This window comes from Papio anubis, chromosome 19, assembly GCF_008728515.1.
Source record: "Papio anubis isolate 15944 chromosome 19, Panubis1.0, whole genome shotgun sequence".
NCBI lineage: Eukaryota > Metazoa > Chordata > Mammalia > Primates > Cercopithecidae > Papio > Papio anubis.
The window spans coordinates 14,093,216-14,106,083 of record NC_044994.1 but is presented as its reverse complement, the minus strand read 5'-3'; positions in this window follow the sequence as shown (position 1 = coordinate 14,106,083).

Below are 12,868 nucleotides of genomic sequence, written 5' to 3'. Positions count from 1 at the left end.
CGAGGGGTTCCTTTGGTGCTGCCATCTTACTGGCTTAGTTGGAAAAGCATTGTTTCCCACAGTGGCCCATCAAGGCAGCAGTGGCAGAATTAACCTCAACCAGGCCGGGCACAGTGGCTCACGCCTGTAACCCCATCATTTTGGGAGGCCGAGGTGGGCAGATCACCTGAGGTCAGGAGTTCAAGACCAGCCTGGCCAACATGGCGAAACCCCATCTCTACTAAAAATACAAAAATCAGCTGGGTGTAGTGGTGCACACCTGTAGTCCCAGCTATTCGGAAGGCTGAGGCAGGAGGATCCCTTGAACCCAGGAGGCAGAGGCTGCAGTGAGTTGAGATCACGCCACTGCACTGCAGCCTGGGTGACAAAGAGGGACTCCATCTCAAAAAAAATAAGAACAACAAAAGAATTAACTACAACCTGTCCCGGGTCAGTTGAATCAGCTGGTATGAAGCAAACCAAATGTCTGACTTCCTTAAGAACATCACTGGGAAACTCTAGGGTGAAAGGTTGGCTTGGAAATAGCAAGGGTCCGGGCCTTGGAATTTTTTGACACGTTAGATTCAGGAAAAATAAATCTGTGTAGCAGGGTCATCTGTGGAGTTGCGGAAGAATGCTGGCCTTCGTTGCAGGAAGAGAAAGTGCTCCAATGAGGGCTTGGGGCTCCAGGAAACGCTGCATCTTGGCCTCTGCCCCACTCCTCCTCTTCCATGTCATCAAACCGGGGGGTGGGAAGGAGGCCCCTGCTTTCTCTTCTGTGCTGCATAGATGGTGAGCACTCTTGTTTACTCTCACAGAGAAATCTTGGTTATTTTATTTTATTTTATTTTATTTTATTTTATTTTATTTTACTTTATTTTTTTGAGACGGAATCTCCATCTGTCACCCAGGCTGGAGTGCAATGGTGCAATCTTGGCTCACTGCAACCTCCACCTCCCAGGCTCAAGCAATTCTCCTGCCTCAGCCTCCCAAGTAGCTGGGATTACAGGCATGTGCCATCATGCCCAGCTAATTTTTGTATTTTTGTAGAGATGGGAATTCACCATGTTGGCCAGGCTAGTCCTCAATTCCTGATTTCAAGTGATCCACCCGCCTTGGCCTCCCAAAGTGCTGGGATTACAGGTGTGAGCCACCGCACCTGGCCATTCTTATCTTTAATGTAGAAAGAAGACTGGAAATATTTTGTGTCAGTAGAACTGGATCCAGATGCATCCTGGCAAATTCTAAATTCAGCTCTGAGAAAATGGATTAACATTCCACTTGATTAAAGCAAGAAAATTAAAACAAGAAGTAATCATCATCATCTAGAACAAGCCCCCTTTTCATCATAATCAAGAGACTTGGGAAATGTTAATGTTTTACCAATGTGTGTCACTAAATTGTATTTCATTCCTTTCTTGCTGGGTTTCCAACACCTAGTATGATCAAACCTGTCACCAGGAACAGGAAGTCAAGGAAAAAGCAAATCAGCTGCTTGCTCTGGAATCAGGATAGCCTCAGAACCATCAGTGAGCCTGACGCCTCTGGAGGCTGGATTGAGGATGATCACGCATCCTGAAGCAAAAATCAGAACCGCCCCCTGACAGTAGGACAGAAGAGTAAGGCAATGAGTGATTTTCCGATCAGTGAGGTCTTTTCCCTGGACTCTTCAGTACAGACCAGGAACACCAAAGAAGAAACAGGCAGCCCAGCAAGAGTAATGAAGGATGTTGTAAGCTCAGGGCCCAGAAAAGCTAATTTGCCTTCAAGCATCCATTTGTACGCAAAACGAAGTGTAATCCCTAAAATGCATCTGAACTACTCACTTGGTGGAATTAAAGAAAAAATAACCAATGAACCTACAATTCATATTTGATGAATGACCCACTAGATTAATCAAGAGGCTCCTGAACCTGAAGGGGGCAGGGTTCTATGGATAGAAAGTTGGTTAGGGCCTACTGCCATACTACTCTGAAAGCACCCAATCCTGTCTGATCTCAGAAGCTAAGCAGGGTTGGGCCTGGCTAATACTTGGATGGGAGAAATTTGGGTAGGAATATGTGGTTTTGTTCTTAGCTGGCTAAATGTGCCTCTCCCCTAGGGAGGAGAAGAGTGGAAGCCACCATAACCCCACAGCCCAAGATGTTGCCAACTCTACAATACAGCTCAGTGCAGAATGACAGAGACACGATGAGAAGCTGAAATTCAACAGCCACATCTCATTGGTTCTCATCCCTAAACAAGGTATTATTTTTAAATTGAGATATAATTTACATACATTAAAATTTACATGGTTTAGTGTGCAGTTCTGTGACTTTTGACAAATGGATATAGTCACATAACTACTCACACAACCCAAATATAGGACAGTTCCATCAGGCCAGGTGCGGTGGCTCATGCCTGTAATCCCAGTACTTTGGGAGGCCAAGGTGAGAGAATCACTTGAGGTCAGGAGTTCAAGACCAGCCTGGCCAACAGGGTGGAACCCTGACTCTACTAAAAATACAAAAATTAGCCAGGCATGGTGGTGCATGCCTGTAATCCCAGCTACTCAGGAGGCTGAGGTGGGAGAATCACTTGAACCTGGGAAGCAGAGGTTGCAGTGAGCAAGATGGTGCCACTGCATTCCAGCCTGGGTAACAGAGTAAGACGCTGTCTCAAAAAAAAAAAAAAAAAAAAAAAAAAATGAACAGTTCCATCAACCCAAAATATTTCCCAGGCTTTGTAATCAATCACTCTTCTATCCCCACCCAGCCTCTGGAAACCACATCTGTTTTCTGTTCCTATAGTTTCACCTCTTCCAGAAAGCCATAAAAATGAGATCATATGGTACATGACTTTTAGAGCCTGGCTTTTTTCACTTAGCGTAATACATTTGAGATCCATTCATGTTACCTCAGTATGGGGAGTTCATTTCTTCTTATTGCTGAATAAAGTTCATGTCATGGATGTACCATAGTTTGTAGAACCATTTACCACTTGAAGAACATTTGGGTTGTTTCCAGTTTGGGGCAATCACAAATCAAGCTGTTTAAACATTTGCATAAAGGTTTTTGTGGCCAGGTGCAGTGGCTCACGCCTATAATCCCAGCACTTTGGGAGGCCAACGCAGGCAGATCACTTGAGGTCAGGAGTTCAAGACCAGCCTGGCTAACATGATGAAACCCCATCTGTACTAAAAATACAAAAATTAGCCAGATATGGTGGTGTATGCCTGTAATCCCAGCTACTTGGGAGGCTGAGGCAGGAGAATTGCTTGAACCCAGGAGGCAGAGTTTGCCGTGAGCTGAGATCATTCCATTGCATTCCAGCCTTGACAACAAGAGTGAAACTCCATCTCAAAAAAAAAAAAAAGTGAAATTTATATTTACCATTCAACCATGCAATCACATGTTTAGATATTTACCCAAATGAAGTAAAAACCTATGTTCACATAGAAACTTTTTTGTTTTTTTTTGTTTGTTTGTTTTGTTTTGTTTGAGACAAAGTCTCACTCTGTCTCCCAGGCTGGAGTTTAGTAATGTGACCATAGCTCATTGCAGCCTCAAACTCCTGGGCTCAAGGAATCCTCCCACTTCAGCCTCCTGAGAAGCTTGGATTACAGGTGCATGCCACCATGCCCGGCTAATTTTTTAAATTATTCCTTTTTGTTTGTTTGTTTGAGATGGAGTCTCGCTCTGTTGCCCAGGCTGGAGTGTAATGGCGCAATGTCAGCTCACTGCAACCTCTGCCTCCCAGGTTCAAGGGATTCTCCTGCCTCAGCCTCCTGAGTAGCTGGGATTAAAGGTCCCCACCACCATGACTGCCTAATTTTTGTGGTTTTTAGTAGATAAGGGGTTTCACCATGTTGGTCAGGCTGGTCTCAATCTGCTGACCTCAGTGGATCCACCCGCCTTGGCCTCCCAAAGTGCTGGGGTTACAGGCGTGAGCTACCACACCCGGCCCTTAAATTATTACTTTTTGTGTGTAGAGACAGGGGTCTCACTATGTTACCCAGGCTGGTCTCAAATTCCTGGCCTCAAGTAATCCTCCCCCGTCAGCCACATGATTTTTTTTTGTTTTATTTTGGTTTCTAATTTTGGCCATTCTAATAGGTGTGTAGCAATACTTCTCTGTGCTTTCAAAAGGGTCACATTGGAAGTCACATAGAAAATGGCTAGGAAGGGGATTGGCACTAGTAGTGAGACTAAGGAGAAGACCATTGACAATTTCCAAGCAAGAGATAATGAATGGCTAAAACCCAAATACAGCAGCGGGAACAGAAAGCAAGGGACAGATACTAATGAGTTAACAGGTTATCATCTGACCCAAACATTATGTGAATTTGAAAACATCTGACCAATGCATATCCTCACAAGAAAAAATAGAGCTATTTGTAGAGGGCCCCGTGTACATTATTAATTGCTTCCTTCCAGCCCCCATGCAAACCCATACCTCTCCCTGGTCATCTACCCTACAAGAATTCACAACCAAGTCTCTTTCGTAAAGGTGTCCATTTCCTCACCTCCATTTCATATCTTTTCAACTTACGTGTGATAAAATCACAATTTACCTTGATTCAGAAGCCCAAGTAGATTCTACTGAGATAATTATATTACTGAAGTTAAGTCAGTAATTTAATGATCCAGTTAGGATGAGTTCAGCATGAATGTATGAAATAAGTAAGCGCCTCTTTTTATGTTGCCAAATCACGTCCTATAAGTCACTTTTCCCTGCCTTGTCTGCTCACTCCACAATTGTCCGGATGCACAGAAGCATGGGCATTTGACGAGTCAGGACTCAGGGCATGGACAGTCAGGATGAGACCTTGCAGACATCTGCTTTCAGTGGCCTCTCCAAGGAAGCAACAGAAATTGTCCAGGAGTGGCCAGTGTCCATAAAATACAGGATTCTACAGCAGCAGGAAATCTTTGAGGAGACATTATTATATTCCCAATTCAAACGCCTTTGCCACTAGTCTTTTTCTGCCCCCTGTTGTTGGCATCCCTGGTTCCCTATGAAGAAGAGTTAAAAACAGCAGGAGGGTTCTAGTCTGGGCTTTGCTCTTCACTAACTGAGAAGTGACTTAATCCCTCTGGCCCCAGTGTCCTCATTTCACAGATGAGATGGGACTAAAACTGGATCATCTTTAAAGTTCCTGGTTAAACAAGAAGCTGGTTATAAACCTAACTTTGCAGGAAACATCCTAATTTATAACCACTGATTTTAGTGATTAGGGCAATAAATGTCTTGTTAAAGATTTAAAACACTGAATGCTCCTTTAGTGTGCCAGTGGAACAATCAAGACTTCTTTTTGATCCACTTACAACTCATCATCCAGAACAAAGAAAAAAAATCTGGTATCTGTTAGCAAAGTCAACTTTTTAAAAGAAATATCCAATTGTATATTTATATGTCAGCCACAGCTAAACTTTTTGCCACCTAAAAGCTAAACAAAAGAACTCTAATTACCCTTCAGTTATCTTCAGCCATCATACCAGTTTCATCACTTACTTAACGAAATTTCCAAAATCCCCTCTTGAAGAAAATTCAACCCACATCCATATATGTAAATACTGTAGAATGAGGAGTGGTGTAAACTATGTAACTCTTTTCCTCACAATAATTCCCAATAAGGAAGTACTGCTAAATTTTCAGATTTTAGAGATGCAATTTCGAGAAATATAATCATTAGAACAAAATCCCATTACAACATATCAGATATAGTTATATACGTATCGATATATAGTTAGGTGTAGTTATGTACAGATGTAGTCATGCAGACTTTGTAGTAATAAAATTCCACCATTTCTCATCAGACAGAATCCAAGACCTGAACATTTATTTGTCCTTAAAATGACATGTAAAAAACTTTAGAGTTATCTGTGTCATGTGGAGACATAAAACATTAATTTTTTATACATTTAAACCTGTTCATGATTTTTCTTTTATGATTTCAAGGTTTCCAAAATTTCTAAAAGAAAAAATTTCCCAACTCTGAAATTATACAAAAATAGTCTGCTAAATTTCTCCTAATATTTTAAATTTTTTACATTTTAGTCTTATTGTATCTGGAGCTTATTTCTATACATGGTATAAAAAAGAAGTGTTATTTTTGTCCCAGGTAGAAATTTTTAGTTATGCTAGTATTACTTATTAAATAAATCATCTTTGTTTCGTTTGTTTAAGGTCTCACTTTGTCACCTAGGCTGGAGTGCAATGGCACGATCTTGGCTCACTGCAGCCTCAACCTCCCGGGTTAAAGGGATCCTCCTGCCTCAGCCCCACAAGTAGCTGGGACTACAGGCATGCGCCAGCATGCCCAGCTAATTTTTTGTATTTTTAGAGATGGGGTTTCACCATGTTGCCCAGGTTGATCTCGAACTCTTGAGCTAAAGCGATCCTCTCACCTTGGCCTCCCAAAGTGCTAGGATTACAAGCATGAACCACCTCACCTGGTCTTTTTCCACTGAATTAAAATGTTATTTTTATGACATATCAAGTTGCTGTATATTCTTTGAACTATTTCTGGACTCTATCCATTTCCACTGATCCAAGGATATTTGTTGCTTGTTTATTGTTATTTATATTCACCAAAGCTGGAAAAAACTAGCATATCTATCAGTAAGAGAATAGATAAAGAGATTGTAGAACATCCATATCACAGAACGTTATTTTTAAGTATTATTTTTTTGAGACAGGGTCTCACTGTGTTGCCCAGGTTGGAGTGCAGTGGCTATTCACAGGTGCAATCATAGAATATTACAGCTTCAAAGTCCTAGGCTGAAGGGATCCCCCAGCCTCAGCCTCCTGAGTAGCTGGGACTACAGGCTCACACCACTGCACCCAGCCAAAACTTTATTTTTCTAAGAAAATAATGAATTAAATCATAAATATTGGTCTGATGTGATAGCTATAAATACCATGCTTTCTTTTTAAAAACAACTTGCAACGCCGGTTGCAGTGGCTCATGCTGTAATCCCAACACTTTGGGAGGCCAAGGCGGGCAGATTGTTGGAGGTCAGGAGTTCGAGACCACCCTGGCCAACATAGTGAAACCCCATCTCTACTAAAAATACAAAAATTAGCTGGGCCTGGTGGCACATGCCTGTAATCCTAGCTACTCAGGAGGCTGAGGCAGGAGAATCACTTGAACTTGGAGGCAGAGGTTGCAGTGAGCTGAGATCAGGCCACTGTATTCCACCCTGGGTAACAGAGCAAGACTCTTTCTTAGGGAAAAAAGGAAAAAAAAAAAAATTTACAGAGTAATGACATGAGAGATAGAAGCTTCTATAAGTGTATACATTTGTGAGAAAAGTGTTTACATTCATTATCTCAGAGACTGATCATGGGGGAGGGGAAGAATATTAACTTTATAGCCTTTCAAATTGCTTAATTTGTTTATGTCAAGTGTGTACTTTTTAAGTTTAAAAATCTAATAACAGCTAGGCATGGTGGCACACACCTACTTGGCTGAGGCAAGAGGATTGCTTTGAGGTCAGGAGTTCAGGATCGCAGTGCACTGTGGTCACCTGTGACGAGCCATTGCACTCCAGCCTGGGCAAAATAGCAAGATCCCATTTTTAAAAAAAGAACAGCAAGTTTAAAAAATAAAAATAAGTCAGGCATGGTGGTGCATGCCTGTTATTCCAGTACTGTGGGAGGCAGAGGCAGGAGGATTGCTTGAGGCCAGGAGTTCAAGACCAGCCTGGGCAATATAGGGAGACCCCCCATCCCTAAAATAAATAAATAGTAAAAGTAAAAAATAAATGTCCAATGTTTAAAATCCTCATTTGTCTATGTGTCAGGGGTTTTATTTGCATCAATAAAATTAACTAGAGGCATAAAACCCAGAGGTCATAACTGAAAAATAAAAGACATATTTAGCTATATAACAATTAAAAAGGCTGTTTAGCAAAGAAATATCACAAATAAAGTTGTAAAAGGCAACTCACTGACAGAGAATATGAAAGCTACATAAGAAAAACTATCACATACAAAGACATTTTATCAATCAATACAAATAAATAAATAAATAATAAAATGGGCAAAGTGAATTCACAATTCATAAAAGAAATCCTTGTTGTAAATTTTATATATAGTGTGTGTGTGCATACATATATATGCACAAACATATATAACATATGTATGTACAACTCAACCTCATTTGTTATCAAGGAATCCAAATTAAAATAAAAATATGTGTTTCACCCATCTCCAGAGAAATCGACAGCAACAGCCCCCAGCCTGTCCCATGTCAGAATGGCAATATCAGGGCAGCACAAAAGTCCTGCTGGGGCGAGATATTAATAAAAACAGGCCTGGACTGATGGTCCCCCACACACCAGTTGTGCATGGCTGGGGTACTACAAACTAGGAAAACTGACTTCTACTGCTTATTTCAAAGAGTTTAAAGAAGCATTCCTGAAACAGAGTTGACTGGTGGATATCACTTCTGCAAAAGAAATAATTAACAGTAGTTGAGGGAATCTCTCTGCACTGGGATGTCCGACTCCCCTCTCCCTAATACTCAGGGAGACTTGGCTCAGGGTCTGGCCTTCATACCTTTCCCCAAACACATTACCAGAAAGAGCAGCTGTTATTCCCAGGTGAACATGAGCTCACAGGCACACAGAACTAGATACCTGAGAACGTCTCTAACAGACAAACAGTGAACTAAACACAGATATCAGCTAAAGCAAAATGGAAACAGATGGATCAAGAATTTTAAATAAACACTATATATATATGTTTATATATATATATATATAAGTTTATATATATAAACAAGGGGTTATATATTTCAGGACCAAAAACTAAGAATTAAAAACTATAAGAAAAAGGTAGAAAAGTTGACTATGAATACATAAAAGTTGACATAAAGAACACAATAGATAGAAAAAAATAACAGAAAATTATAGAAGGCTGGGTGCCGTGGCTCATGCCTATAATCCCAGCACTTGAGGTCAGGAGTTCCAGACCAGCCTGGCCAATATGGTAAAACCCTGTCTACTAAAAATACAAAAATTAGCCAGGCATTGTGGCACGCACCTGTAATCCCAGCCATTTGGGAGGCTGAGGCAGGAGAATCACTTGATCCCGGGAGGCGGAGGTTACAATGAGCCGAGTGTGCCACTGCACTCCAGCCTGGGCGACAAGAGCAAAACTCCATCTCAAAAAAAAAGAAAAAATAATAGAAGACAAAAGCAAAATTAGATGAACTCTCTAGCACGCAGCAGGAAAAGATAAGGACTCATTAAAGTGCTTTAAAAGTTAAAAGATTTGAAGGGCAGAAAACATATCAATATCTAATATGAGTCCCAGAAGGAGAGTGTTTAAAATACAAGCAGGGAATATGTGAACAAATTATGAAGAAAAATATTTTAGAATTTTTTTCAAAGTAGCTCACCAATTAAAAGACAGACTCTCAGATTAGATTTGAAAAATAACACAAAATATATTGGGCCAGGTGCAATGGCTCACATTTGTAATCCCAGCACTTCAGTAGGTCAAGCCAAAAGGACTGCTTAAGCCCAGGAGTTAAGACCAGCCTGGGCAACATAGCAAGACCCTGCCTCTACAATTATTTATATATATATATATAGCCAGGCATGTTGGCACTTGCCTGTGGTACTAGTTACTCAGGAAGCTGAGGCTGGAAGATTACTTTATCCTAGGGGTTCAAGGTTACAGTGAGCTCTGACAGTGCCACTGCACTCCAGTCTGGACAATAGAGCGAGAATCTGTCCCAAAAAAAAAAAATTAATTAAAAAAATTATAAATAATATGTTGGCCACAAAAGACACAGCAACATTGAAAAATAAAGAATGGATGAACACATGCTAGGTAGCTATGGACCAATAGAAAACAGATATAGCTATCTTAATATAGAGAAAATCAATTTCTGAAAAATGTATCAAAAGAGAAAAGGAAAAAACATATAAACTGAAAAGGAGGAAAATGAAAAGCAGATATAAAAGTCAGCCATGGTGGTGTGCACGTGTAATTGCAGCCACTCAGGAGGCTGAGGCAGGAGGATCACTTGAGTCCAAATCTGGGATCACTATGTTTCCCAGGCTGGTCAAGCGATCTTCCCACCTTGGCTTCTCAAAGTATTGGGAATACAGGTGTGAGCCCACCACGCCCAGTCAAAATAAAATTTAAAAAAAGGAAAGAAGACATAACCATCAAAACACATATACACTTAACAATACAATCTCAAGATATATAAAGCAATAAATAATTGACCTAATTCTAAGGAAAAACAGATTATAGTTGGAAAACAGACTACTTTCAGGAACTAATAGTTTAATAAAAAAGAAATAAGAGATATTCAATACAGTTAACAACCTCAAACTTTTAGAAATATATAAACTCGGCCAGGCGCAGTGGCTTAGGCCTGTAATCCCAGCACTTTGGGAGGCCGAGGCAGGCAGGTCGTCTGAGGTCAGCAGTTTGAGACCAGCCTGGCCAACATGGTGAAACCCCATCTCTACTGAAAATACAAAAATCAACCAGACATGGTGGTAGATGCCTGTAATCCCAGTTTACTTGGGAGGCTGAGGCAGGAGAATCGCTTGAACCTGTGAGGCAGAGGTTGCAGTGAGCTGAGATCACGCCACTGCACTCCAACCTGGGCGACAGAGCAAGACTCCATCTCGACAAAAAAAAAAAAAAAAAAGAAGAAGAAGAAGAAGGAAAAAAAACAGATAAACTCTACATTCAACAAACATAGAAACACATTCTTGTCATGTGCATGTAGAGCATTTACAAAACAAGATGATTTATTAGACCATAAAGGTAACCTCAATAAATTCATAAAACAACAAATTAAAACTTAAAAACAAAATAGTTGCTTAAAAATACTATATGCATCAAAACTAAAAAGCATATTACAAAATAATACTGTTTCCCAACTAAATAACATTTTAAATAACTTGATTTTTAAAAATTAATAAATATTGAGAATTAAATGTTAACAGGGATACATGTCAAAATTTGGAAGACATAGCTAAAGCAATGCTAAAGGAAAAGTTATATTTTTAAACAAGTCTTTTTTTTATTTTTTGAGATAGAATCTCGCTCTGTCACCCAGGCTGGAGTGCAGTGGCACGATCCTGGCTCACTGCAACCTCCACCACCTAGGTTCAAGTGATTCTCATGCCTCAGTCTCCCAAGTAGCTGGAATTACAGGCATGCACCACCACACCAAGCTAATTTTTGCATTTTCAGTAGAGACAGGATTTCACCATGCTAGCAGCTGTTCTCAAACTCCTAACCTCAAGTTATCCACCTACCTTGGCCTCCCAAAGTGCTAGGATTACAGGTGTGAGCCACCGCACCTGGCCACACAATTCTACCAAGAAGCAACAAAGGTTATACGCCAGTGAGATTCAACTCAAAAAATTGAGTAAACTATAACAGGACAAATTTTTAAAAGCAAAAAGGAAGGAAATTATTACACAGAGAAGGGTAGAAATTAATGAAGTGAGGGCAAAAATAAGAGAATCTTAACAAAACTAAAGGGCTATTTTCTTTTAAGACTAATAATGTAACAAACATCTTGCAAGACTGATGAAGAAAAAGAGAAAATATTTAAATGAATAAAATAAAGAAAAGAATAGATATAATAGATTAGAAAATAATTATAGAAATATTATTAACAATTATACACTAATACATTTTATGACCGAAACGAAATGAATAAATTCCTAGGGGAAAAAAATGACAAAATTGGTGCAAGAAAAAAATAGAAAATTTAAATAAGCCAATAAGCATGAAAGAAATTGAAAAGGTAGTCAACAAAACCTCCCCTCACAAAAAGAAGACTTTACCTTAAATAATTTACAGAGGAAGTCTAGCAAACTTTAAAAGTACAGTTAATTCTTATATTATACAAGTTGTGCCAGAAAATAAAACACATTCACAGTTCATTTTATGAGACCTATGCAATCTTGATTTCAATGTCAGATAAGAACCTGATAAGAAAAGAAAATTACAGGCCTCTTACTCTTAGAAATGTAGATATAAAATTCTTAAATAAAACAATAGCTAATTGAATCCTGATCAAATGAAGTTTATCTCAGATATGCAAGGATGGTTCAATCTGTGAAAATCTAGCAAATCAATTTACCTCATTAGTAGGCTACAAGAGGTAAATTTATGTCAAATGATGAAAAAGTTTCAGATAAAAGTCACCATTTATTTATGATTTTTTTAAAAATCCCTAGAAAACTAGGAATAGAAGGAAACTTTCTTAACTTTGTAAAAGTAATACACCAAAGCCTTCAGTAAACATTATAGTTAAGAAAAAACTTTAGATGTATTCCCTTTAAGATAAGAACAAGATAAGACTGTCCATTGTCATTACGTCTGTTGAACATTACAAGTAAAAGTCCTGGCCAACCCTACAAGAGGAAAAGAAGCAAGAGAGGTAAGAATTAAAAGGGAAGACATAAAAATTGTATTATTCACCTATGCAGAAAAACTAACAGAACAATCAGGCAAATCATTAGAACTAATAAGAGAGCTCAGCAACACTACAGAGTAAAAGAGAAATATACTTAAGTCAATATTATTTTTCTACACTAGCAACTGGAAAACTAAGATGCTGTGGGCCAAATGCCCTCTAAGGCCTGTTTTCGTAAGGCCCCACCAGCTAAGAATGGTTTTTACATTTATTAAAGGGTTGTTAAAAAAAAAAAAAAGAAAAGAAAAAGGAAGAAAAGAAAAAGAAAAAGCAGAATATGTAACAGAGACCTTACATGGCTGCCAGGCTTAAAATATTTACTATCAGGCCCTGTACAGAAAAAGGCACCTATCTCTGCTCTAAACTGATGATAACTGCCTAGGAAACATCACTTTTAAAAATATAGTATTATTCATAACAGCAACAAAAAATATATAGTAA